Source organism: Lissotriton vulgaris, chromosome 8 (assembly GCF_964263255.1).
Source record: "Lissotriton vulgaris chromosome 8, aLisVul1.2, whole genome shotgun sequence".
NCBI classification, from domain to species: domain Eukaryota; kingdom Metazoa; phylum Chordata; class Amphibia; order Caudata; family Salamandridae; genus Lissotriton; species Lissotriton vulgaris.
Window position 1 is genome coordinate 1,048,060,011 of NC_141696.1, and position 27,827 is coordinate 1,048,087,837.

Consider the following 27,827-nt stretch of genomic DNA (forward strand, 5'->3'; position numbering starts at 1 on the left):
AGTCCCTCCCCACCCTCCCAGCCGCTCCCAGCCCTCCCAGCCCTGCCCATCCCTCCCTGCAGCCCTGCCCATCCCTCCCTGGTCTCGCTCCCGACTCTTGGGGGCACCTTATCGGATAATGTTACCACGTTTTCGAGCTGGATTAGTGATGCTGTTGTGGGCCTCTAGGCCGCCGGCCCCTGTAAGTTGGGGAGAGAAACCCCCTCCAAGCCTTGGTTCACCGCAGAGCGGATGGATCTCAAACACTCTTGTAAGGTCTTGGAGAGAATTTGGAGGGCCAGTGGCTATTGTCCTTTGGCCAAACAGGCTCTTAGGGACAAACAGAAAGTGTACTACACAGCCATCTCCTCAGCAAAAAGTTCCCATTTTGCCGCACGCATTGATAGGGAAAACAAGAATGCGAAGGAAATCTTTGCCATTGTGCAGAGTTTTGTGGCTCCTTGTGCACAGGAGGATGTTGCTACCCCCTCAGTTACTTGGGTGAACACTTTGTCCAATCACTTTAGGGAGAAAATCAGGCATATTCAAGATTCCTTCCCAAAAAATGTGACGCCTGTTTTGCACTTGGGGGGGTCTTGAGTGGCAAAGGACCTGGATTATTCCCTTTCTGCCTTTAGCCACATCGACTTCTTGGTCTCCCGCAAAATCCTCGGGGCTCTGAAATCTGGTTCCCCCCCACGACCCTTGCGCGGCTCAGTTGCTGGCAGATCTAGCTGACTCGATTAACTCAGAAGTTAATAATCTGATTAATCAGTCGCTTCGCGAGGCACATGTCCCGCTTGCTTGGAAGCAGGCCCTGTTATTGCCCTTACTCAAGAAACCCACTCTCGACCTCTCGCTTTCTGGTAATTACAGACCTATTTCTCTTTTGCCTAGCTTGGCCAAGGTCTGCGAAAAGGTGGTCACTTCGCAGCTAACCAACTATGTGGCGAAGTCGGGCGCGCTACATCCTGTGCAATCGGGGTTTCGGGTTGCCCACAGCACAGAGTCGGCACTGTTGGAGGTGTGCTGAGGCTATTAGGGACTGTTTGGATGCTAGCGGGAGAGCAGCCTTGGTGATGCTGGATCTCTCAGCGGCTTTTGACATGGTTCCTCACTCTCTCCTTCTTAACCGACTTGCCGATATCGGCATTACAGGTACAGCGTGGAGTTGGTTGCAATCCTTTTTGGAGGACAGGTCACAGCAAGTCTGGCTGCCTCCATTTTCCTCGTCATCTTCCCCTCTCTCCACTGGTGTCTCGCAGGGCTCTTCCCTTAGCCCCCTTTTGTTTAACATCTTTATGACTCCCCTGGTTTACCTCGCGGAGTCAGTAGGGGCTAGGGTGATGGCATATGCGGATGACTCGCAGTTTTTGTTCACCTGGAAAAGGGGTGAGGACTCGGTCATCATGGCTCAGCGTTGTCTTTCTGCGGTGTTTCGCTGGCTGGCCAATGCACAACTTAAGTGCAACGAGGAGAAGTCGGAGGTGTTCCTGTTTGGGGCATTTCCTGCTGGCTTTAGAAGCAGACTATGGCCTCCAGACTTTCCGCCCCCTCAATCAGACAAGGGCCTTGCAAAAACCTTGGGGGTGTGGTTTGAGGAAAATCAGAATTTTGCGTCGCATGTCAAAAAACTCACAGGGACTTGTTTTGGTATACTTAAAACCTTGCCAAAATTCCTCCCCCTTTTGCCTATGGAGGCCAAAGAAACAGTAGATCCTTTCGCGGTTGGATTATTCCAACGCGCTTTTAGTTGGTTGTCCAGGCTATTTGATAAAAAAGTTACAGGTAGTCCAAAACGCGGCTGCTCGGCTCCTACTGGGCCTCTCTTCCAGGCAGAGCGTGTGGGTCTATATCCGCCACCTTCATTGGCTCCCTGTTGAGGCCCGTTTGAAATTTAAAATGTTGGTCATTGTCCAACGGGCCTTGTATGGATTGGGCCCACTCTATCTGCAGAAGCGTTTTACTTTTTATTCCCCTACTAGGACTCTGCGGTCTTCGGACCAACTCCTTATCCAGACTCCGCGTTTTTGCGCCATAGGTTAGGTGGCTGCTCTTTCACCCGTAAAGCTGGCCTAGCCTGGAATGAGCTTCCTCTTGCCCTTAGGAAGGTTGCTGATCCGGCTGTCTTTAAAAAGAGCCTAAAAACACTATTGTTCTGAGCCCATTCTTTTGAGGCTTTGCCTGCTGTGTTGGTGGGCGGGGGTTCAGGGTAGCAGTGCCGGGATACTCTGAGTAACTGCGCGCTTTAGAAATGCAGGATAACATAACATAACATAATACCCTCCCCCCTACACAGTGAACCGAAGCTGATTGGCAGCCAGACTGGTCTCAGTCTGTGGTGATCAGTCCTGCTCCCTGACCTAAGTTCCAACCATTATTCTTCATGGCAGTATGACAGCTAAAGAAAAAAAACAGAAAGATAGGAAAGAGGGAAAGCACCCAAATGGACAGCGGAAAATGAATATCATATCCTTCGCTACATATTTCCAAATCCCATACCAGCCTCTATACTATTCATAACTATTTAAGATTTTGACCCTCATCCTTCTAAATATTCCTTGGCATTATTCTCTGAGGTAAAAAATTTGATTTAATCCCCCTAGATCACTTTAAGGCTGGCAGAATTTAGCAAAAAAGCTTGCCCTCACTTGTCTTGAAAGAGTTTGATCATCTGGCGTAAGCGCCAACGTCTCTCGACTGAACAATGGCAGAAATCCGGCCGAATTCTCCCGTACTTCACTTTAATTCTGGCATAGCCTTCTCATAAATGATCTGCCGTAGGAGAAAGTTGGAGAAGTAGACGAGAATAGTGTGGGGTTTCGTATCTGGTCTGACTGGCTGCCTTAAGTTAAATGGCACCCGGTGTGCCCTCTGTACTTCCAATGAGCAGTTCCAGCCTTCCAAGTCAGGGAATGCTTTAGCTAACATATCCCATATAGGACTGAGCAGCCAAGCCCTCCTTGCCCTTTGGAACTCCAAGAATCCGAAGATTGTTGTGGCGCTGTTTGTTTCCTTGGTCCTCCAGCTTCCACTGTATGTTGATCAGATGTGCCTCATGCACTCTTGTCTGTGCCGGGGTGTCGACCAGATCGCTCTCAAGAGCGTACACTTTTGTTTCGAGATCGAACAAGCACTCCCCAATTGCACTGCATGTTTTTGCCACTTTCCTTACTGATCCTTGGAGTTTACGCACCGCGGTCTGTGTCCGCTGACTGTCCTGACGGGTTTTCTAACAGTGGGAAAGTATGCATTGTAAAATAGTTTCCAGAGTTGGCAGTATTGGGGAGTAGAGTCTTGAGGAAGTGATATAGCAGTACTAAATAAAAGCTCTACACCTGAATAATCCCATTCTAGATCTTTTTAATGTGGATTAGATCAACCTGACATTCTTACGTGCTGTAGCCATTGGGTCAGTTTTGCTTGTATCTGATATGTTCCCACCCTCACTAGACTCACTCAAGGAGTCTGTCCCAGACCCTTCCCTCAACCATACCTCATCCGACATAGAAGAGAAACAGTCAATGGCCTCAAATTCTTGCTCACTAAGAGTTGAGCCTGTAGCTTGTGCCTTTAGCTGTGCAGTAACCTGCGGGGGCCGTAAGGTATGAACCTCACTGACATCGTCCACCCCCCCAACTGCCTTAGAGGATGAACTCCAGACATGCCAGCCCGATCTATTCAGCTTCCTCCAGCCACTGCTTTCATAGAGCCTCATTTATGAAGGCCTTGCGCCACCGGTGCGTCACTTTTTCCCATGTTAAAAGTGACGCACCGGCGGTGCAAGGCCTTCATAAATAAGGCCCATAGAATTCAAAGGTGGTAAGGTTACCTCTTTGCTCACAGCTGATCCCGTCTGATCTGTTGCATCATTACCGGCACAGGTGTTACTTTTCTTCAATGGATTCTCCTTTTCCTGAGCGTCTGTCTATTCTGACTGTTCCTGGGTTTTATCCTGCGGTTCTGGGCCAAGGGGACAGAGCTCCCTCCCATGGAGGCTTGCAGCAGTTCCAAGACAGATGACCCAAGCAGACATCACTGAGGCGGAGTCCCGCCTTTTCACTTCCTCTCCTCTGTGATCTCTGTCTATGTCATAGAGGTCCCTGCAGGATGCTGCCTGCCATTCCTCGTTCGCTCAGTGGTCCCCACTCCGGCCCTGGCACCTCTCAGAGTTCCACCGGTGTCCCGAGTTTTGGAGAGGAAACTGCCACCAGGACACTCTGTGTCCTACCCCTCACGTTTCCCCTGCCAGGGATCTTCGGCCCCATCTCCCGCTGAAGGAACGGTTGCAGACACCCTCTTCAGCTTACGCATTCCCAGCTGCTAGCCAACTCAGTCAATAGCTGCAGCAGGGTCGCAAACAACTCTGCCTGACAAACTGCAAATCTGCAACGACTGGGATAGAACTGTAAGTACACTTATTTAGGTCCCATTAGCTTCTGCAAGGCATACAATATGAGGGGGTTCTTACTCTTTCACCATCATACTGCCTTACTGCATTGCTGCACTAGGTCAGGGAGCTGCAGTGTGACTGACGCAGGCAGTTGTCATCTTGCCCATCGGCTCCGCCTTTCCAGCACTAATACTGGTTTGATTCCAATGGAGGCTTTAGGCCGAAGCATTCTACAATGGATCACTATTTTACATTGTGGGGAGTTGCAAGGAAGTCAATGGAGTCAATGTGTGGCCTTCATTGCCACTTCGTTAACTTCCAAGTGTCTTTTGACAAGGTGGATTGAGATACACTTTGGTGCAACTATCAGCAGTTTAGGATATCTGGGGCCTTGTTGGGCCTGGTGATGAAGATCCATAGTGGTAAGTAGGTTCAGATTGATCTTGATGGACTTGGGAATCTGACTAGAACAATTAGAATGGAACAACAGCATACAGCACTGGTACGTTTAAGCACCCCTGCTACTCAGTCTGTTTATTGCAGAACTTTCTCAGACGATGCATGCTTCGCACAGTTTTTACCCAATCGTTGGAGACAGACACATTAGTTACCTTATGTACCCCATTTGGTGGTGATAGATCTTACAGCTATTGGCCTGAAACTGAACCAAAATGCCCTAAATGCTTACTACCTTGAAAGTAAGCTAACAATAAATATTGAAAAGGCAAAATCAATGTTTTTGCTAGGAGGAAAAGGACATTTGTGTGGGTCCTTGTTAATGTAGGATTAGAGCAGGTTAGAGAGTATAACTATCTAGGGTTTACTTTTTCAGATAATTAGAGGTGGGGTAAATAAATGGCTACTCGGAGGCTTGCCCTTTCTGCATTAGTAAATGGTATGAAAACGTTCTACCATAAATTTGGCAGTCAAAGCTTGAAGCCACTAAGCAAAGTCATTTAGGGTAAGCTCATTCCGCAGGCCTTGTATGGAGCAGAGGTGTTGGCTTTGGACAGGCGAGGCATATGGGAAGGACTACAATGCAATTCATAACATTTCTTCTTGATCTCCCTAAAAATGCTATGATCCAAGCTATAAGGCGGGAGACGAGAAGTGTAGCCTGAAGTGTACTGGTTGATGCCAGAGCTATGCGCTTTTATGTGTCTGTTAAAGATGGGGCCTAAGCAACAAAATGTCAGAGCAAATCTTACCAGAGATAATGACAACCTTCTCGGGGAAAAGGAATCTGGTGACAATAATGCAAAAATGCTATAATGTTTCAGAAAGGTGTATAGAAAGAGGGGTAATGGTTTTAATTAACCCGATAAAGAGAACAATCAGACAAAGTGCTATAGAAACTAGTTGGAAAGAGGATTTGTATTATCAAAATATTATGAGCTCAGCCATGTCTTTATTAGTTTCATAGGAGAGCACATACTTTCCCCAAACTTCTATAATATTCCAGATGAGCACTTGCAGAATGAAGTCTTGCAATTGCGGGTGTAAATTGACCCTGGGTGGCGTAATGAAGGATTAAAAACAAAGGGTCAGATTTACAAGCCCCTTACGCAACCAGTGCTTCACTTTTTGTGTCGTACCTGTGGCGCATTTTACTGCTCCATATTAACAGAAATAGACAACCCGCATGACTTTTTCTGTCTTTGTAAATATCGGCCCCTTGCACGCTGCACTTTGCGTGAAAGGGGTGTTCCATGGGTGTTGCTGTGGGTGTTCCAACGCAACACCCATGGAACCAGACATATTTCCAGATTTATTGGGAATCGTAAATCTGGAAATGTGTCTGAATGTTATGCCTCCCCAAGGGAGGCGTAGGGATGTGCAACGACGAGAAATGTATTAATTTCTCCTCGTTTTCTTTTCCTCTTTACTTAGGCTGTGTTGGTTGAGAGCATCCTTACTTCGGGTTAACTGGTCTCATGTTGTGGCCTACAGCATACATTTTTCTGGACGCAGACATGAGCCTCTTGTTGTGCACATAGCCCTTAACGCTGCAGCTTCTTTCTGAGCACTCTCGCTGTAGCCGATAAGGCAATCAAGTACTGGAAGCTAAAGTGGTTTGCCCAAGATCAAGGTGGCTGTCCAAGTTTGTTTTTTAGACTTTTACTGGCAAATTTTGGAAAACTGTAATTATGGCCTTGCTTAGAATTAAACTTTTAGTGGTGTGTGTGTGTGTGTGCGTGTATGTGTGGAGGAAGGGGTTGGTAGGGTGAGGATGGGGTAAAGAGAGAGAGAGAGCTGTAATGTCAAAACTCTTCTCGTGTAAAATAAATCAAAGTGTTCAGCACCTGCTGCATCACCGTAAGCATTGTCACACTGTACATAAAGTGCTTCCCATGTCATACACTTCCCAGCATGTGGGTCCACCAGCTCAGCACCCACCCCCTGTGCCCTTCTTTCCTCAACGTGCTTCCCCCGCCCCTAAGAGTTATTCCATATTCACAAACCTCGCGAAATAGACATTGCATGGCAGTAATTTGCGCACCAGCACTGGGGGAAGCACAGAGATGCAACATATTGTTGTAAATGTGTCACATCCCTGTGCTTTGAAAGTGACTCAATGTGGCGCAGGATAATGGCTTGTGTTGAGCATTGAGTCACTTTCTTGAAAATCTGCCCCAGAGGTTGTTAAGAATAATAGCCAGTACCCCGGTAAGAAAGGTAGGAAATATTCAGTGAGCCATTTATTGTTGGATTGTGTATTCCTCACTGAGGCAAGGAAAAAGATACTTCTACCTGATTTTAAGAAATGGTTGATTCAAACTCGGGATATTGGGCTAGAGCTGATTTATAGTCTTAGATTCCGAGATGCATAGTTAATATTTGTAAAAATCATAAAGTCCCAGCTGGCATTACATTTCCAATAGGGTTTAAAATCTAGGTCTGCATGGATGTAATTTCACTTAGCAAGGTGATGTTAAGTACATTAGTGGATCCCCAAATAGGAAGGCTGTGAAATGCAGCTATGCATATTGCACTTTAAAATCCTAATTGGAGAACATGTATGGTTTCCTACTGATTAAATTTACATTGCACTTTAAAATGCTATTTGGGTAGAATGAACTGTTCTTATATTGATCACTTTTCCATTATTTTTAGGGAAAATTTTTAAATATATGTGACATTTGGACTGCATATTTTATTCGGTCTGAATAGCGAAAATGTTAATGTTTATATAGATTAAATTGCATAATTCTGCACTTCTCTTGCCTCTTTCTTCACCCTTCTTCCCTCTTTCTGTACCTCTATTGCTTCTTTCTCTGCCCCTTGCCTCTTTTTCCATCCCTCCTACCTCTTGTTGCACCCCTATTTCCTCTTTATGCACCTCTATTGCTTCTTTCTGTACCTGTTGTGCTTCTTTCTGCACCCCTTGTGTCTCTTTAACACCCCATTTCCCTCTTTCTATATCCCTCTTGCCTCTCTCTGCAGTTCTATTCCTTCTTTATGGGCTTCATTAGTTTCTCTCTGCACCTCTCTTGCTTCTTTCTGTACCCCTTTTGCCTCTTTCTACACCTCTTTTCCCTTGTTCTGCACTCCTGTTGCCTCTTTCTGTACCTCTGTTCCTTCTTTTTGCACTTCTTTTGTTTCTTTATGCCCCTCTATTGCTTCTTTCTGCGCCCTCTTGCCTCTTTATCCACCCCTCTTCCCCCTTGCGTCATCTCTTTTGCTTCTGTCTGCACTTCTCTTGCCTCTTTCTGCACCCTTCTTCCCACGTTCTGCACCACTGTTGCTTCTATATGCACCTATATTGCTTCTTTCTCCATCCCCTTTCCTCTTTCTCCACCCCTCCCATCTCTTTCATACCCCTCTTCCCTTTTCCTACACCCCTCTTGCCTCTTTCTGCACCTCTGTTCCTTTTTTTCTGGGATTCATTTGTTTCTTTCTGCACCTCTCATGCTTTTTTTCTGCACCCCTTTTGCCTCTTTCTCCCCCCCCCTTGTCCCTCTTTCTGCTTTCATGTTGCCTCTTTCTACACCTCTGTTCCTTCTTTCTGCACTTATTTTGCTTCTTTCAACAACTCTCTTGCTTCTTTCTGCACCCCCCTCTTTCTGCACTCTTCTTCTCTCTTTCTGCACCTTGCATGCCTCTTTCTGTACCTCTGTTCTTTCTTTCTGCACTTCTTTTGTTCCTTTCTGTAGCTTTCTTTCTTCTTTCAGCACCCCTCTTGCTTCTGTCTCTACCCCTGTTACCCTTTTTGCCTCGCTATTGCTTCTTTCTACACTTCGCTTGCCTCTTTCACCAGCCCTCTTTTTGCACCTCTGTTGTTTCAGTCTGCACTTCTCTTGCTTCTTTCTGCATCTCTCTTTCTTTTTTCTGCACATCTCTTTTCTCTGTCTTCACCCTCTTCCCTTTTTCTGCAGCTCTGTTTCTTCTTTCTATTCTTCTCTTGCTTCTTTCTTCACCCCTCATGCCTCCTTCACACCCCTGTTCCCTCTTTCTACACCACTCTTGCCTTTTTCCGCAACTCTGTATCTTCTTTCCGCACTTCTTTTTGTTTCTTTCTGCACCTATTTTGCTTCTTTTTGTACTCCTCTTACCTATCTCCACCCCTTCTTCATCTGTGTTGCTTCTTTCTGCACTTCTCCTGCCTCTTTCTCCACCCGCTTCCCTCTTTCTGCACCTCTGTTGCTTCTTTGAGCTTCTTTCTGCATCCCTCTTACTTTTTTTGCACCCCTCGTGACTCTTTCTGCACCCCTCCTCCCTCTTTCTGTGGCTCTCTCTGGACTTCTGTTCCTTCTTTCTGCTCTTCTGTTGTTTTTTTCTGCACTTCCCTTGCTTTTTTCCTGCACCCCTCTTGCCTCTTTCTGCACCTCTGTTCCTTTTTTCTGGGATTCATTTGTTTCTTTCTGCACCTCTCGTGCTTTTCTTCAGCACCCCTTTTGCCTCTTTCTCCACCCCTTGTCCATCTTTCTGCTTTCATGTTGCCTCTTTCTACACCTCTGTTCCTTCTTTCTGCACATATTTTGTTTCTTTCAACAACTCTCTTGCTTCTTTCTGCACCCCCTTTGACTCTTTCTGCACTCTTCTTCTCTCTTTCTGCACCTCTCATGCCTCTTTCTGTACCTCTGTTCCTTCTTTCTGCACTTCTTTTGTTCCTTTCTGTAGCTTTCTTTCTTCTTTCTGCACCCCTCTTGCCACTGTCTCTACCCCTGTTCCCCCTTTTTGCCTCGCTATTGCTTCTTTCTACACTTCGCTTGACTCTTTCACCAGCCCTATTTTTGCACCTCTGTTGCTTCAGTCTGCACTTCTCTTGCTTCTTTCTGCATCTCTCTTTCTTTTTTCTGCACATCTCTTGTCTCTGTCTTCACCCTCTTCCCTTTTTCTGCAGCTCTGTTTCTTCTTTCTATTCTTCTCTTGCTTCTTTCTTCACCCCTCATGCCTCCTTCACACCCCTGTTCCCTCTTTCTACACCACTCTTGCCTCTTTCTGCAACTCTGTTCCTTCTTTCCGCACTTCTTTTTGTTTCTTTCTGTACCTCTTTTGTTTCTTTTTGTACCCCTCGTCCCTATCTCCACCCCTTCTTCATCTGTGTTGCTTCTTTCTGCAGTTCTCCTTCCTCTTTCTCCATCCGCTTCCCTCTTTCTGCACCTCTGCTGCTTCTTTCTGCATTTCTCTTACTTTTTCTGCACCCCTCGTGACTCTTTCTGCACCCCTCCACCCTCTTTCTGTGCCTCTCTCTGGACTTCTGTTCCTTCTTTCTGCTTTTCTGTTGTTTCTCTCTGCACTTCCCTTGCTTTTTTTCCTGCACCCCTCTTGCCTCTTTCTGCACCTCTGTTCCTTTTTTTTGGGATTCATTTGTTTCTTTCTGCACCTCTCGTGCTTTTTTCAGCACCCCTTTTGCCTCTTTCTCCACCCCTTGTCCCTCTTTCTGCTTTCATTTTGCCTCTTTCTACACCTCTGTTCCATCTTTCTGCACATATTGTTTCTTTCAACAACTCTCTTGCTTCTTTCTGCACCTCCTTTGACTCTTTCTGCATTCTTCATCACTCTTTCTGCACCTCTCATGCCTCTTTCTGTACCTCTGTTCCTTCTGTCTGCACTTCTTTTGTTCCTTTCTGTAGCTTTATTTCTTCTTTCTGTACCCCTCTTGCTACTGTCACTATCCCTGTTCCCCCTTTTTGCCTCGCTATTGCTTCTTTCTACACTTCGCTTGCCTCTTTCACCACCCCTATTTTTACACCTCTGTTGCTTCTGTCTGCACTTCTCTTGCTTCTTTCTGCATATCTCTTTCTTTTTCTTCACTTCTTTTTGTTTCTTTCTGTACCTCTTTTGCTTCTTTTTGTACCCCTCGTCCCTATCTCCACCCCTTCTTCATCTGTGTTGCTTCTTTCTGCAGTTCTCCTTCCTCTTTCTCCACCCGCTTCCCTCTTTCTGCACCTCTGCTGCTTCTTTCTGCATTTCTCTTACTTTTTCTGCACCCCTCGTGACTCTTTCTGCACCCCTCCACCCTCTTTCTGTGCCTCTCTCTGGACTTCTGCTCCTTCTTTCTGCTCTTCTGTTGTTTCTTTCTGCACTTCCCTTGCTTTTTTCCTGCACCCCTTGTGCCTCTTTCTGCACCTCTGTTCCTTTTTTCTGGGATTCATTTGTTTCTTTCTGCACCTCTCGTGCTTTTTTCAGCACCCCTTTTGCCTCTTTCTCCACCCCTTGTCCCTCTTTCTGCTTTCATTTTGCCTCTTTCTACACCTCTGTTCCATCTTTCTGCACATATTGTTTCTTTCAACAACTCTCTTGCTTCTTTCTGCACCTCCTTTGACTCTTTCTGCACTCTTCATCACTCTTTCTGCACCTCTCATGCCTCTTTCTGTACCTCTGTTCCTTCTGTCTGCACTTCTTTTGTTCCTTTCTGTAGCTTTATTTCTTCTTTCTGTACCCCTCTTGCTACTGTCACTACCCCTGTTCCCCCTTTTTGCCTCGCTATTGCTTCTTTCTACACTTTGCTTGCCTCTTTCACCACCCCTCTTTTTACACCTCTGTTGCTTCTGTCTGCACTTCTCTTGCTTCTTTCTGCATCTCTCTTTCTTTTTTTCTGCATTTCTCTTGTCTTTGTCTTCACCTTCTTCCTTTTTTCTGCAGCTCTGTTGCTTCTTTCTATTCTTCTCTTGCTTCTTTCTGCACCCCCATGCCTCCTTCACACACCTGTTCCCTCTTGCTACACCACTCTTGCCTCTTTCTGCAACTCTGTTCCTTCTTTCTGCACTTCTTTTTGTTTCTTTCTGCATCTATTTTACTTCTTTTTTCATCCCTCTTTCCTATCTCCACCCCTTTCTTCATCTATGTTGCTACTTTCTGCACTTCTCCTGCCTCTTTCTCAACCCGCTTCCCTCTTTCTGCACCTCTGCTGCTTCTTTCTGCTTCTTTCTGCATTTCTCTTGCTTTTTCTGTACCCCTCGTGACTATTTCTGCACCCTTCCCCCTCTTTCTGTGCCTCTCTCTGGACTTCTGTTCCTTCTTTCTGGTCGTCGGTTGTTTCTTTCTACACTTCCCTTGCTTTTGTTCTGCATCCCTCTTGCCTCTTTCTCCATCCTTCTTCCACCTTTCCGCATTTCTTTTGATTCTTTCAGGACTTCTCTTGCCTCTTTCTGCACCCATCTTCCATCTTTCTGTACCCTCTTGCTTCTTCCTGCACACCTCATGCCTCTTTCTGTGCCTCTCTCTGGACTTCTGTTCCTTCTTTCTGCACTTCTGTTGTTTCTTTCTTCACCTCTCTTGCTTTATTCTGTACCCCTTTTGCCTCTTTCTCCACCCCGTTCCCCCTTCTTTCTGCATCTCTGTTGCTTAATCTATACTTCTCTTGCTGCTTTGTGTACCTCTTTTGCTTCTTTCAGCACCTCTCGTACCTCTTTCTGCAACCCTCTTCCCTCTTTCTGTACCTCTCTTGCCTCTTTATGCACCTCTGATGCTTTTTTCTTCTCCCCTCTCACTACTTTCTCTACTCATCTTCCCCGTTCTGCATCTCTGTTGGTCTTTCTAGACTTCTCGTGCCTCTTTCTTCACCCATGCCCCCCCTTTTTGCATCTCTGTTGCTTCTTTCTTTACTTCTATTGCTTCATTCTCCACTCCTAGTGCATCTTCCTGTACCCCTTGTACCTCTTTCTGCAATCCTCTTGCATCCTTCTGTACCACTGCTCATTCTTTCTGTACTTCTCTTGTTTCTTTTTTAACCTCTCTTGCTTCTTTCTGCACCCCTCTTACCTGTTTCTCCACCCCTCTTCCCCCTTGCTTCACCTTTTACTTCTTTCTGCATTTCTCTCGCCTCTTTCTGCACCCTTGTTACCTTTGTCTGCACCGCTGTTGCTCCTATCTGCACCTCTATTTCTTCTTTCTCCACCCCTTGCCTCTTTCTCCACCCCTAACCCCTCTTTCTGCACCTGTGTTGCCTCTTTCTGCACCACTGTAGTTTCTTTCAAAGCATCTCTTGATTCTTTCTGTCCCCTTCTTGACTCTCTCTCCACCCCTTTCTTCATCTCTGTTGCTTCTTTATGCACTTCTCTCCCCTCTTTCAGCACCTCCATTGCTTTTTTCAACAGTCCACATGCCTCTTTCTTCACACCTGTTCCCCCTTTCACCTCTGTTCCTTGTTTTTGTATTTATCTTGTTTCTTTCTGCTCCTTTTTTGCTTTTTTCTTCACTCCTTTTGCCTCCTTCGCCACCCATCCTCCCTCTTTAAGCATTTCTGTTGCTTCTTTCTGGACTTCTCTTGCCTCTTTCTGTACACCTATTTCCTCTTTCTGCACCTCTGTTCCTTCTTTCTGCATTCTCTTGTTTCTTTCTGTACATCTCTTTCTTCTTTCTGCACCCTTAATTCCTATACATGCACCCCTATTGCATCTGTCTGCACCTCTGTTGCTTCTTTCTATACTCCTCTTGCTTCTTTCTGCACCTCTTTTACTTTTTTCCTGCACCCGATATTCCTCTTTCTGCACCCCACTTTCTGCAATCCTCTTGTCTCTTTTTGCACCTCTCTTGCTTCTTTCGGTACCCCTTTTGCTTCTTTCTCCACCCCTCTTCCCCCTTCTTTCTGCATCTCTGTTGCTTCATCTGCACTTCTCTTGCCGCTTTATGTACTTCTCTTGCTTCTTTCTAAACCTGGTGTGCCTCTTTCTACACCCTTGTTCCTCCTTTCTGCACCTCTATTGCCTCTTTATGCACCTCTCTTGCTTCTTTCTGCGCTTTTCTTGCCACTTTCTCCAACCCTCATCCCTCTTTCTGCACCTCTGTTCCTTCTTTCTATACTTATCTCGCTTCTTTCTGCACCTCTCTTTCTTCTTTCTGTACCCCTTGTGCCTCTTTCTGCACTCCTCTTGCCTCTTTCTGCACCACTGTTCCTTCTTTGTGCACATCTTTTGTTTCTTTCTGTTCTTCTCTTGTTTCTTTCTGCACCCCTCTTGCCTCTTTCTTCACCCATGTTCCCCCTTTTTCCTTCTCTGTTGCATCTGTCTGTACTTCTCTTGCTTTTTTCTCTACCCCGTATGCGTATTTCTGCATCTCTCATCCCTGTTTCTTCACCTAAGTTGCTTTTTTCTGCACTTCTCTTGCCTCTTTCTGCACCCTTCTTCATTCTACACCCCTGTTGCCTCTTTCTGCACCTCTGTTCTTTCTGCACAACTCTTCATTTTTACTGCACCCCTCTTGCCTCTTTCTGCACCTCTGCTGCTTCTTTCAACAGCCCTCGTGTCTCTTTCTTCACACCTGTTCCCCCTTTTTGCATCTCTATTTCTTCTTCTGCACTTTTCTTGCCTCTTTCTCCAACCCTCATCCCTTTTTCTGCACCTCTGTTACCTTCTTTCTGTACCTATCTTGTTTCTTTCTGCTCATCTCTTGCCTCTTTCTCCACCTATCCTCCCTCTTTAATCATTTCTGTTGCTTCTTTCTGGACTTCTCTTGCCTCTTTCTGCAAACCTATTTCCTCTTTCTACACCTCTGTTCCTTCTGTCTGTACTTCTTTTGTTTCATTCTGTTCTCTGGATTCTTTCTGCACCCCTCTTGCCTCTTTCTTCACCCATGTGCCCCCTTTTTCCATCTCTTTAGCTTCTGTATGTACGTCTCTCGCTTTTTCTCCACCCCTTGTGTGTATTTCTGCACCCCTCGTCCCTGTTTCTTCACCTCTATTGCTTCTTTTGGCACTTCTGTTCTTTCTTTCTGCACAACTCTTGATTTTTACTGTACCCCTCTTGCCTGTTTCTGCATCTCCGTAGCTTCTTTCAACAGTTCTCATGCCTCTTTCTTCACACCTGTTCCCCCTTTTTGCATCTTTGTTGCTTCTTTCTGCACGTTTGTTGCTTCTTTCTCCAACCATCATCCCTCTTTCTGCACCTCTGTTCCTTCTTTCTGTACTTATCTTGCTTCTTTCTGCACCTCTCTTTCTTCTTTCTGCACCCCTTGTGCCTCTTTCTGCATTCCTCTTGCCTCTTTCTGCACCACTGTTTCTTCTTTCTGCACATCTTTTGTTTCTTTCTGCACCTCTCTTTCTTCTTTCTCCACCCCTCTTGCCTCTTTCTTCACCCATGTTCCCCCTTTTTCCATCTCTGTTGCTTCTGTCTGTACTTCTCTTGCTTTTTTCTCCACCCCTTGTGTGCATTTTTGCACCCCTCGTCCCTGTTTCTTCGCCTTTGTTGCTTCTTTCTATACTTATCTTGCCTCTTTCTGTACCCTTCTTCCCTCTTTCTGCACCACTTGCCTCTTTCTTCACCTCTGTTGCTTCTTTCTGTACTTCTTTTGTTTCTTTCTATACCTCTCTTTCTTATTTTTGCATCCCTCTTGCCACTGTCTCCACTCCTGTTCCCCCTTTTTGTATCTGTGTTGATTTTTTCTGCACTTTGCTTTTCCCTTTTCCCATCCCTCAACCCCCTTTCTGCATCACTGTTGCTTCTTTCTGCATCTCTCGTGCTTTTCTCTTCACTTCCCTTGTCTTGTTCTTCAACTCTCTTCCCTCTGTCTGCACCTCTGTTGCTTCTTTCTGTACTGCTCTTGCTTCTTTCTACACCTCTCTTCACCCTTATTTCTGCATTTCTGTTGATTATTCTACACTTCTCTTGCTGCTTTGTGCACTTCTCTTGCTTCTTTCTACACCTGTTGTGCGTATTTCTGCACCCCTCGTCCCTGTTTCTTTACATCTGTTGCTTCTTTCTGCACTTCTCTTGCCTTTTTCTGCACCCTTCTTCCCTCTCTCTGCACCCCTGTTGCCTCTTTCTGCACCTCTGTTCTTTCTTTCTGCACAACTCTTCATTTTTACTGCACCCCTCTTGCCTCTTTCTGCACCTCTGCTGCTTCTTTCAACAGCCCTCGTGTCTCTTTCTTCACACCTGTTCCCCCTTTTTGCATCTCTGTTGCTTCTTCTTCACTTTTCTTGCCTCTTTCTCCAACCCTCATCCCTCTTTCTGCACCTCTGTTACCTTCTTTCTGTACTTATCTTGTTTCTTTTTGCTCATCTCTTGCTTTTTTCTTCACCCCTTTTGCCTCTTTCTCCACCTATCCTCCCTCTTTATTCATTTCTGTTGCTTCTTTCTGCACCCCTCTTGCCTCTTTCTTCACCCATGTGCCCCCATTTTCCATCTCTTTAGCTTCTGTCTGTACGTCTCTTGCTTTTTTCTCCACCCCTTGTGCGTATTTCTGCACCCCTCGTCCCTGTTTCTTCACCTCTGTTGCTTCTTTCGGCACTTCTGTTCTTTCTTTCTGCTCAACTCTTGATTTTTACTGTACCCCTCTTGCGTGTTTCTGCATCTCCGTAGCTTCTTTCAACAGTTCTCATGTCACTTTCTTCACACCTGTTCCCCCTTTTTGCATCTCTGTTGCTTCTTTCTGCACGTTTGTTGCCTCTTTCTCCAACCCTCATCCCTCTTTCTGCACCTCTGTTCCTTCTTTCTGTACTTATCTTGCTTCTTTCTGCACCTCTCTTTCTTCTTTCTGCACCCCTTGTGCCTCTTTCTGCACTCCTCTTGCCTCTTTCTGCACCACTGTTTCTTCTTTCTGCACATCTTTTGTTTCTTTCTGCACCTCTCTTTCTTCTTTCTGCACTCCTTGTGCCTCTTTCTGCACCCACGTTCCCCCTTTTTCCATCTCTGTTGCTTCTGTCTGTACTTCTCTTGCTTTTTTCTCCACCCCTTGTGTGCATTTTTGCACCCCTCGTCCCTGTTTCTTCACCTCTGTTGCTTCTTTCTATACTTATCTTGCCTCTTTCTGCACCCTTCTTCCCTCTTTCTGCACCACTTGCCTTTCTTCACCTCTGTTGCTTCTTTCTATACTTATCTTGCCTCTTTCTGCACCCTTCTTCCCTCTTTCTGCACCACTTGCCTCTTTCTGCACCTCTGTTCCTTCTTTCTGTACTTCTTTTGTTTCTTTCTATACCTCTCGTTCTTATTTTTGCATCCCTCTTGCCACTGTCTCCACTCCTGTTCTCCCTTTTTGCATCCGTGTTGATTTTTTCTGCACTTTGCTTTTCCCTTTTCCCACCCCTCAACCCCCTTTCTGCATCACTGTTGCTTCTTTCTGCACTTCTCTTGCTTCTTTCTGCATCTCTCTTGCTTTTCTCTTCACTTCCCTTGTCTTGTTCTCCAACTCTCTTCCTTCTGCCTGCACCTCTGTTGTTTCTTTCTGTACTGCTCTTGCTTCTTTCTGCACCTTTCTTCACCCTTCTTTCTGCATTTCTGTTGATTATTCTACAATTCTCTTGCTGCTTTGTGCACTTCTCTTGCTTCTTTCTTCACCTGTTGTGTGTATTTCTGCACCCCTAGTCCCTGTTTCTTCACCTCTGTTGCTTCTTTCTACACTTCTCTTGCCTTTTTCTGCACCATTCTTCCCTCTCTCTGCACCCTGTTGCCTCTTTCTGCACCTCTGCTCTTTATTTCTGCACAACTCTTGATTTTTACTGTACACCTCTTGCCTCTTTCTGCATCTCTGTTGCTTCTTTCAACAGCCCTCATGCCTCTTTCTTTACACCTGTTCCCCCTTTTTACATCTCTGTTGCTTCTTTTTGCACGTTTCTTGCCACTTTCTCCAACCCTCATCCCTCTTTCTGCACCTCTGTTCCTTCTTTCTGTACTTATCTTGCTTCTTTCTGCACCTCTCTTTCTTCTTTCTGCACCCCTTGTGCCTCTTTCTGCAATCCTCTTGCCTCTTTCTGCACCACTGTTTCTTCTTTCTGCACATCTTTTGTTTCTTTCTGCACCTCTCTGTCTTCTTTCTGCACTCCTTGTGCCTCTTTCTGCACCCCTCTTGCCTCTTTCTTCACCCATGTTCCCCCTTTTTCAATCTCTGTTGCTTCTGTCTGTACTTCTCTTGGTTTTTTCTCCACCCCTTGTGTGCATTTTTGCACCCCTTGTCCCTGTTTCTTCACCTCTGTTGCTTCTTTCTATACTTATCTTGCCCCTTTCTGCACCCTTCTTCCCTCTTTCTGCACCACTTGCCTCTTTCTGCACCTCTGTTCCATGTTTCTGTACTTCTTTTGTTTCTTTCTATACCTCTCTTTCTTATTTTTGCATCCCTTTTGCCACTGTCTCCACTCCTGTTCCCCTTTTTGCATCTGTGTTGCTTTTTTCTACACTTTGCTTTTCCCTTTTCCCATCCCTCAACCCCCTTTCTGCATCACTGTTGCTTCTTTCTGCACTTCTCTTGCTTCTTTCTGCATCTCTCTTGCTTTTCTCTTCACTTCCCGTGTCTTGTTCTCCAACTCCCTTCCCTCTGTCTGTACCTCTGTTGCTTCTTTCTGTACTGCTCTTGCTTCTTTCTGCACCTCTCTTCACCCTTCTTTCTGCATTTCTGTTGATTATTCTACACTTCTCTTGCTGCTTTGTGCACTTCTCTTGCTACTTTCTACACCTGTTGTGGGTATTTCTGCACCCCTTGTCCCTGTTTCTTCACCTCTGTTGCTTCTTTCTGCACTTCTCTTGCCTTTTTCTGCACCCTTCTTCCCTCTCTCTGCACCCCTGTTGCCTCTTTCTGCACCTCTGTTCTTTCTTTCTGCACAACTCTTGATTTTTACTGTACACCTCTTGCCTCTTTCTGCATCTCTGTTGCTTCTTTCAACAGCCCTCATGCCTCTTTCTTTACACCTGTTCCCCCTTTTTACATCTCTGTTGCTTCTTTTTGCACGTTTGTTGCCACTTTCTCTAATACTCATCCTTCTTTATGCACCTCTGTTCCTTCTATCTGTACTTATCTTGCTTCTTTCTGCACCTCTCTTTCTTCTTTCTGCACCCCTTGTGCCTTTTTCTGCACCACTGTTCCTTCTTTGTGCACATCTTTTGTTTCTGTCTGCACCTCTATTGCTTCTTTCTGCACTCCTTGTGCCTCTTTCTGCACTCCTCTTGCCTCTTTCTGCACCACTGTTCCTTCTTTCTGCACGTCTTTTGTATCTTTCTGCTCCTCTCTTCTTTCTTTCTGCACCCCTCTTTCCTCTTTCTTCACCCATGTTCCTTCTTTTCCCATCTCTGTTGCTTCTGTCTGTACTTTTCTTGCTTTTTTTCTATACCCCTTGTGCGTATTTCTGCACCCCTCATCCCTGTTTCTTCACCTCTGTTACTTCTTTCTACACTTCTCTTGCCTCTTTCTGCACCCTTCTTCCCTCTTTCTGCACACTCCTTCCTCTTTCTGCACCTCTGTTCCTTCTTTCTGCACTTCTTCTGCTTCTTTCTATACCTCTCTTTCTTCTTTCTGCATCCCTCTTACCCCTGTCTTCACTCCTGTTCCCCTTTTTGCATCTTTGTTGCTTCTTTCTGCATTTTGCTTTCCCCTTTCCCCTTTCCCAACCCCTCAACCCTCTTTCTGCATCACTGTTGCTTCTTTCCGTACTTCGCTTGCTTCTTTCTGCATCTCATTTGCTTTCCTCTGCACATCCTTTGTCTTTTTCTACAACTCTCTTCTCTCTTTCTGCACCTCTGTAGCTTTTTTCTGTTCCTCTCTTGCTTCTTTCTACAGCCCTTAAGCTTCTTTCTCATCCCTCATTCCTCTTTCTATACTACCCTTGCCTCTTTCTGCACCTCTGTTTATTCTTTCTGTACTTCTTTAGTTTCTTTCTGCACCTCTCTTGCTTCTTTCTCTACCCCTCTTGCCTCTTTCTTCACCCCTTTCTTCATCTCTGTTGCTTCTTCCTGCACTTCTCATTCCTCTTTCTCCACCCCTCTTCCCATTTCTGCACCTCTGTTGCTTCTTTCTACGCTTCTCTTGCTTTGTCTGCACCACTTGTGACTCTTTCTACGTCCTTTAATGCAGCCCTCTTACCTCTCTCTGCGCCTCTGTTCCTTCTTTCTTCTCTTCTTTTGTTTCTTTTTGCATCTCTCTTGCTATTTTGTACCCCTCTTGTCTCTTTCTCAATTCCTCTTCCCCCTTTATGCATCCCTTTTCTTATTTCTGGACTTCTCCTGCCTCTTTCTGCACCCATCTTCCATCTTTCTGCACCCCTCTTGCCTCTTTCTACACCTCTATACCTTCTTTCCGCACTTCTGCTGTTTCTTTTTGCAGCTCTCTTGCTTCTTTCTGCCCCCTTGCCTCTTTCTCCAAACCCTCTTCCCTCTTTCTGCTCCCCTGTTGCTTTTGTTTGCGCCTCTGTTTCTTCTTTCTGCATTTCTCTTGTTTCTTTCAGTACATCTCTTGCTTCTTTCTGCACCCATAATTCCTATATCTGCACCCCATTGCCTCTGTCTGCACCTCTGTTGCTTCTTTCAATACTCCTGTTGGTTCTTTCTGCACCTCTCTTACTTTTTCTGGCACCCAATGTTCCTCTTTCTGCACCCCTCTTTCTTCACCCCTCTTGCCTCTTTCTGCACCTTTGTTGCTTCTTTCAACAGCCCTCATGACTCTTTGATCATACCTGTTCCCCCTTTTTGCATCTCTGTTGCTTCTTTCTGCACTTTTCTTGCCTCATTCTCCAACCCTCATCCCTCTTTTTTCACCTCTGTTCCTTCTTTCTGTACTTATCTTGCTTCTTTCTGCACCTCTCTTGCTTCTTTTTGCACCCCTTGTGACTCTTTCTGAACCCATCTTGCCTCTTTCTGTACCACTGTTCCTTCTTTCTGCACATCTTTTGTTTCAGTCTGCACCTCTATTGCTTTTTTCTGTACCCCTTGTGTTTCTTTCCCACCCCTCTTTCCGCTTTCTTCATCCATCATGCTTCTTTCTGCACCTCTGTTACTTCTTTCTCAGCTTAATTTGTTTCTTTCTGCACCCCTCTTCCCTCTTTCTGCTCCCCTATTCCCTCTTTCTGCACTCCTCTTGCCTTTTTTGCACCATTGTTCCTTCTTTCTGAGCTTCATGTGTTTCTTTCTGTACCTCTGTTGCTTCTTTCTGCACCCCTTGTGTCTCTTTCACACCCCTCTTCCCTCTTTCTGCATCTCTCTTGCCTCTTTCTGCAACTCTGTTCCTTCTTTCCGGGCTACATTTCTTTCTTTCTGCATCTCTCTTGCTTCTTCCTGCACCCCTTTTGCCTCTTTCTCCAACCCTCTTCCCTCTTTTTGTATTCCTGTTGCCTCTTTGTATACCTCTGTTCCTTCTTTCTACACTTCTTCTGTTTCTTCTGCACCTCTCTTGTTTCTTTCTGCACACCCTTTGACTCTTTCTGCACCCTTCTTCCCTTTTCTGCACCCCCATGCCTCTTTCTGCACCTCTTTCTGCACCTCTATTGCTTCTTTATGCACCCCACTTGCCTCTTTCTCCACCCCTTTCCTCATCTCTGTTGCTTCTTTATACACTTCTCTTGCTTCTCTCTTCACCTTTGTGACTCTTTCTGCGCCCCTCCTACCTCTTTCTGCATCTCTTTTGCTTCTTTCTGGACTTCTGCTGCCTCTTTCTGCACCCATGTACCTTCTTTCTGCACTTCTTTTGTTTCTTCCTGTCCCTCTCTTTCATGTCTCTGTAACCCACTGGCCTCTTTATTCACTCCTGTTTCCCCTTTGTGCATCTCTGTTGGTTCTTTCTGCACTTCTCTTTCCTTTTTCTCCAGCCTTCTATCCTCTTTCTGCAGAAAGTTGCCTCTTGCTGTACCTGTGTTGCTTCTTTCTGAACTTCTTTTGCTTCTTTATGTACCCTCTTGCTACATTCTGCACCCCTCGTTCCTCTGTCTCAACCCCTCTTCCCCATATTTTCATCTCTGTTGCTTCTTTCTGGACTTCTCTTGCTTCTTTCTCCACCCCTCGTGCGTCTTTCTGCACACCTCGTCCCTCTTTCTTCACTCCTCTTGCCTATTTTGCACCTCTGTTCTTCCTTTCTGCACTTCTCTTGTTTATTTGTTAACCTCTCATGCTTCTTTCCTCACCGCTCTTGCCTCTTTCTCCATCCCTGTTCCCCTATCTTCTTCTCTGCTCTTTCTGTCTACATTTCTCTTGCCTCTTTCTACACCATTCTTCCCTCTTTCTTCACACCTGCTCCCCCTTTTTGCATCTCTTTTGCTTCTTTCTGTACTTTACTTTCCGCTTTTCCTACCCCTCATCCCTCTTTCTGCACCTCTGTTCCTTCTTTTTGCACTTCTCTTGCTTCGTTATGCACCTCTCGCTTCTTTCTGCACCCCTTTTGCTTCTTTCTCTACCCCTCTTCTCTCTCTTTGCACTCCTGTTGCCTCTGTGTATACCTCTGTTCCTTCTTTCTGCACTTATTTTGTTTCTTCTGCACCTCTCTTGTTTCTTTCTGCACACCCTTTGACTCTTTCTGCACCCTTCTTTCCCCTTTTCTACACCCCCCAAGCCTCTTACTTCACCTTTGTTCCTTTTTTCTGAACTTATTTTGTTTCTGTCTACAGCTCTCTTGCTTATTTCTGCACCCCTTGCCTCATTCTCCGCCCGTCTTCCCTCTTTCAGCACCACATTGCTTCTTTCTGCTCCTCTCTTGCTTCTTTCTGCACCCCTCATACCTCATTCACACCCCTCTTCCCTCTGTCTACACCACTCCTGTCTCTTTCTGCACCTCTGATCCTTATTTTTGCACTTCTTTTGTTCCTTTCTGCACCTCTATTGCTTCTTTCTGAACCCCTCTTGCCTCTTTCTCCACCCCTTCCCTCATCTCTGTTGCTTCTTTATACACTTCTCTTGCTTCTTTCTTCACCTTCGTGACTCTTTCTGCGCCCCTCTTACCTCTTTCTGCATCTCTTTTGCCTCTTTCTGGACTTCTCCTGACTCTTTATGCACCCATCTTCCTTCTTTCTACACTGCTTTTATTTCTTCCAGACCCTCTCTTTTGTCTCTCTGCAACCCTCTGGCCTCTTTCTCCACTCCTGTTTCCCCTTTTTGCATCTCTGTTGCTTCTTTCTGCACTTATCTTTCCTTTTTCTCCAGCCTTCTATCCCCTTTCTGCAGAAAGTTGCCTCTTGCTGTATCTGTGCTGCTTCTTTCTGAACTTTTCTTGCTTCTTTCTGTACCCTCTTGCTACATTCTGTACCGCTCGTTCGTCTGTCTGGTCCCCTCTTCCCCCTATTTTCATCTCTGTTGCTTCTTTCTGGACTTCTATTGCTTCTTTCTCCACCCCTTGTGCGTGTGTTTGCACACCTCGTCCCTCTTTCTGTACTCTTCTTGCCTCTTTGCGCACCTCTGTTCTTCCTATCTCCACTTCTCTTGTTTGTTTTTAACCTCTCATGCTTCTTTCTTCACCCCCTCTTGCCTCTTTCTCGACCCCTGTTCCCGTTGCTTCTTCTCTGCTCTTTCTGTCTACACTTCTCTTGCCTCTTTCTGCACAATTCTTCCCTCTTTCTGTACCTCTGTTGCTTCTTTCTGCACCTCTATTGCTTCTTTCTCCACCTCTTGCTTCTTTCTCTACCCATCTTTCCTCTTTCTGCGCCACTGTTGCCTCTTTCTGCTCCTCTGTTCTTTTTTTCTGCACTTATTTTGTTTCTTTCTGCACATCTCTTGATTTTTTCTGCACCCCTACTACCTCTTTCTGCACCTGTGTTGCTTTTTTCTGTACCCCTCTTGCCTCTTTCTTCACACCTGCTTCTCCTTTTTGCATCTCTGTTGCTTCTTTCCGTACTTTACTTTCCTCTTTTCCTGCCCCTCATCCCTCTTTCTGCACCTCTGTTCCTTCTTTTTGCACTTCTCTTGCTTCTTTCTGCACTTCTATTGCTTCTTTCTGCACCCCCTATGCCTCTTTCTGCACCCCTTTCCCTCTTTCTGCAGCACTGTTCCTTCATTCTGCACTTCTCTTGCATCTTTCTGCACCCCTCTTGCTTCTTTCCGCACCCCTTGTAGCTCTTTCTGCTCCCTTATTCCCTCTTTCTGCACTCCTCTTGCCTCTTTCTGTTCCCATCTTTCCTCTTTCTGCACTGCTCATGCCTGTTTCTGTACCCCTCTGTTCCTTCTTTCTACACTTCTTTTTTTCTTTCTGCCCCTCTGTTGCCTCTTTCTGCACCTGTGTTGTTTATTTCTGAACTTCTATTGCTTCTTTCTGCACCTCTAGTTACTCTTTACCGTCCCCTCTTCCCCCTTTTTCATCTCTGTTGCTCCTTTCTGCACCCCTCTTCCCTTTTTCTGCACCTCTGTTGCTTCTTTCTGCATCTCTCCTGCTTTTTTCCGCAACCCTTGTGCTTCTTTCTGCACTCCTCTTCCTTCTTTATGCATCCCTTGTGCCTCTTCCCCCTTTCTGCATCTCTGTTGCTTCTTTCTGCACTTATCTTGCCTCTTTCTTCACCCCTCTTCCCTCCTTCTGCACCCTGTTGCCTTATTTGCCTTATTCTGCACTTATGTTGCTTATTTCTGCAATTCTCTTGCTTCTTTCTGCACCTCTCTTGCTATTTTCTGCACCTCTAGTTACTCTTACTCATCTCCACTTCCCCCTTTTTTATCTATGTTGCTTCTAATTCCACTTCTCTTGCCTTTTTCGTCACTTCTCTTGACTCTTTCTGCACCCCTCTTCCCCTTTTCTGCACCTCTGTTGCTTCTTTCTGCACCTCTCCTGCTACTTTCTGCACTTCTTTTTTTTTTGCACCTCTCTTGCTTCTTTTTGCACACCCTTTGTCCCTTTCTGCACCCTTCCTTCCTCTTTCAGCACCCTTGTACCTTCTTTCTTGTCTACTTCTTTTTCTTTCTGCACCACTCTTGCTTTTTTCTGCACCCCTCATGCCTCTTTCTCCATCCCTCTTCTCCCTTTCTGCATCTCTTTTGCTTCTTTCTGGACTTCTCTTGCCTCTCCTTTCATCTTTCTGTATGTCTGTTCTTTCTTTCTGCACTTCTTTTTTTTCTTTCAGCACCTCTCTTTCTTCTTTCTTCCTCCCGCTTGCCATTTTCTCCACTCCTGTTTCCTTTTTTTGCATCTCTGTTGCTTCTTTCTGCCCTTCCCCTTCAATTTTCTCTATCCCTCTTACCTCTTTCTGTACACTGTTGCCTCTTTCTGCACCTGTGTTGCTTATTTCTGAACTCCTATTGCTTCTTTCTACACCTCTCTTGCTACTTTCTGTACCTCTAGTTACTCTTTCTCGTCCCCTCTTCCCCCTTTTTCATAGCTGTTGCTTCTTTCTGTACTTCTCTTGCCCTTTTCTGCAGCTCTCTTGCCTCTTTCTGCAACCCTCTTCCGTTTTTATGCACCTCTGTTGCTACTTTCTGTACCTCTCCTGCTTCTTTCTGCACCCCTTGTGCCTCTTTCAGCACCTCTCTTCCTTCTTTCTGCATACCTTTTGCCTCTTCCCCTTTCTGAATCTCTGTTGCTTCTCTTGCCTCTTTCTCCACCCTCTTCTCTCTTTCTGCACCCTTTTGCCTCATTCTGTTCTTGTGTTGCTTATTTCTGCACTTCTCTTGCTTCTTTCTGCACCTCTCTTGCTACATTCTGCACCTCTAGTTACTCTTTCTTGTTTCACTTCCCCCTTTTTTCATCTCTGTTGCTTCTTTCTGCACTTCTCTTGCCTTTTTCTGCACTTCTCTTGCCTCTTTCTATACCCCAATTCCCTTTTTCGACACCTCTGTTGCTTTTTTCTGTACCTCTCTTGCTTTCTATACCCCTTGTTCTTCCTTCGGTACCCTTCTTCCTTCTTTCTGCATCCCTCTTGCTTCTTCACCCTTCCTGCATCTCTGTTGCTTCTTTCTGCACTTCTCTTGCTTCTTTCTCCTCCCCGCTTCCCTCTTTCTGAACTTCTGGTTCTTATTTCTGCTCTTCTCTTGCTTCTTTCTGCACATTTCTTGCTACTTTCCGTGCCCCTCTGCCTCTTTCTGCACCCCTCATGCTTCTTTGTACACCTCTGTTCCTTCTTTCTGTACTGCTCTTACTTCTTTGTGAACCCCTCATGCCCTTCTTCCCTCTTTCTGCACCCTCCTCCATCTTTCTGTACCCCTTGCCTCTTTCTGCACTTCTCTTGTTTCTTTCTACACCTCTCTTGATTTTTTTCTGTGCATCGCTTGCTCTTTCTCCACCCCTCTTACCCCTTTTTACATCTTTGTTGCTTTTATCTGTATTTCTCTTGTCTCTTTCTCCACTCTTCATTCCTCTTTCTGCACCTGTGTTTCTTCCTTCTGCACTTCTTTTGCTTCTATCTGCACCCAGCTTGCTTCTTTCTGTAACCCTTGCGCCTCTTTCTGTTCCCCTCTTCCATCTTTCTGCACCCCTCTTACCCTTTTCTGCACCTTGCACACCTGTTGTTTCTTTCTGCACCTCTCGCTTCTTTTTGTGTCCCTCTTGCCTCTTTCCCTATCCCTTATCCCCATTTCTGCATCTGTTGCTTCCTTCTGGACTTCTCCTGCCTCTTTCTGCACCCATCTCCCCTCTTTCTGCACCCTTCTTGCCTCTTTCTGTAGTTTCTTTCGTTGTTCCTTCTTTCTGAAGTTCTTTTGCTTCTTTCTGCACCTCTCTTGCTACTTTCTGTATCGCATCTGCCTCTTCCCCACTCCGGTTTCCCCTATTTGCATCTCTGTTGCTTCTCTCTGCACTTATCTTGCTACTTTCTCTACCCTTATTCCCCCTTTCTGCATCTCTGTTGCTTGTTTCTGGACTTCTCTTGACTCTTTTCAGCACGCCTCTTTTCTCTTTCTGCACCTATGTTCCTTCTTACTGCACGTCTTTTGTTTCTTTTTGCCCTTCTCTTGACTCGTTCTTCACCCCTGTTTCCGCATTTTTGCATATCTGTTCCTTCTTCCTGCATTTTTCTTGCCTTTTTCTCCACCCCTCATCCCCATTTCTGAATCTGTTGCTTCCTTCCAGACTTCTCCTGCCTCTTTCTGCACCCATCTTCCTTCTTTCTGTACCCTTCTTGTCTCTTTCTGCACCTTTGTTCCTTCTTTCTGAAGTTCTCTTGCCTCTTTCTACACCTCTCTTGCTACTTTTTGTACCCCTTCTGCCTCTTTCTCCACTCCTGTTTCCCCTATGTGCATCCCTGTTGCTTCTGTCTACAGTTATCTTGCTTCTTTCTCCAACCCTATTCCCCCTTTCTGCATCTCTGCTGCTTCTTTCTGGACTTCTCTTGACTCTTTCTGCACCCCACTTTCCTCTTTCTGCACCTATGTTCCTTCTTTCTGCACTTCTTTTGTTTCTTTCTGTCCTTTCTGTCCTTCTCTTGCTTCTTTCTGCACCCCTCTAGCCTCGTTCTTTACCCGTTCCCCCTTTTTTGCTTATCTTTTGCTTCTTTCTGCATTTTTCTTGCCTCTTTCTCCACCCCTCATCCATCTTTCTTCACCATTGCTCCCCCTTTTTGCATCTCTGTTGCTTGTTTCTGTACTTCTCTTGCTTCATTCTCCACCTCCCTCGTCCCTCTTTCTGCACAGCTCTTGCCTCTTTGTGCACCTCTGTTACTCCTTTCTGCACGTCTGTTTCTTATTTAACCTATCATGCTTCTTTCTCCACCCCTTGTGTCTCTTTCTCCACCCCTCTTTCCCCTTGCTTCACCTCTGCTACTTATTTCTGCACTTCTCTTGCCTCTTTCTGCACCCTTTCTCCCTCTTTCTGTATCTCTGTTGCTTCTTTTTGCACCTCTATTGCTTATTTCTCCACCCCTTGCCTCTTTCTCTACCCCTCTTCCCTCTTGCTGCACCCATGTTGCCTCTTTCTGCGCCTCTTTTCTTTCTTTCTGCACTTATTTTGTTTTTTTCTGCACATCTCGTGATTTTTTCTGTAACCCTTTTACCTCTTTCTGCACCACTCTTGCTTTTTTCTGCACCCCTCTTGTCTCTTTCTCCATCCCTCTTCTCCTTTTATGCATCTCTTTAGCTTCTTTCTGGACTTTTCTTGCCTCTTTCCGTACCCATCTTCCCTTTTTCTGCACTGCTCTTACCTCTTCCCTGTTCCTTCTTTCTGCACTACTTTTGTTTCTTTCTGCCCCTCTCTTTCTTCTTTCTTTCTGCACCCCTCTTGCCTCTTTCCTCACTCCTGTTTCCCATTTTTGCATCTTTGTTGCTTCTTTCTCCACTTCTCTTTTCTCTTTCTCCACCCCTCATCCCTCTTTCTGCAGACCGTTGCCTCTTTCTGCACCTGTGTTGCTTATTTCTGAACTTATATTGCTTCTTTCTGCACCTCTCTTGCTACTTTCTGCACCTCTAGTTACTCTTTC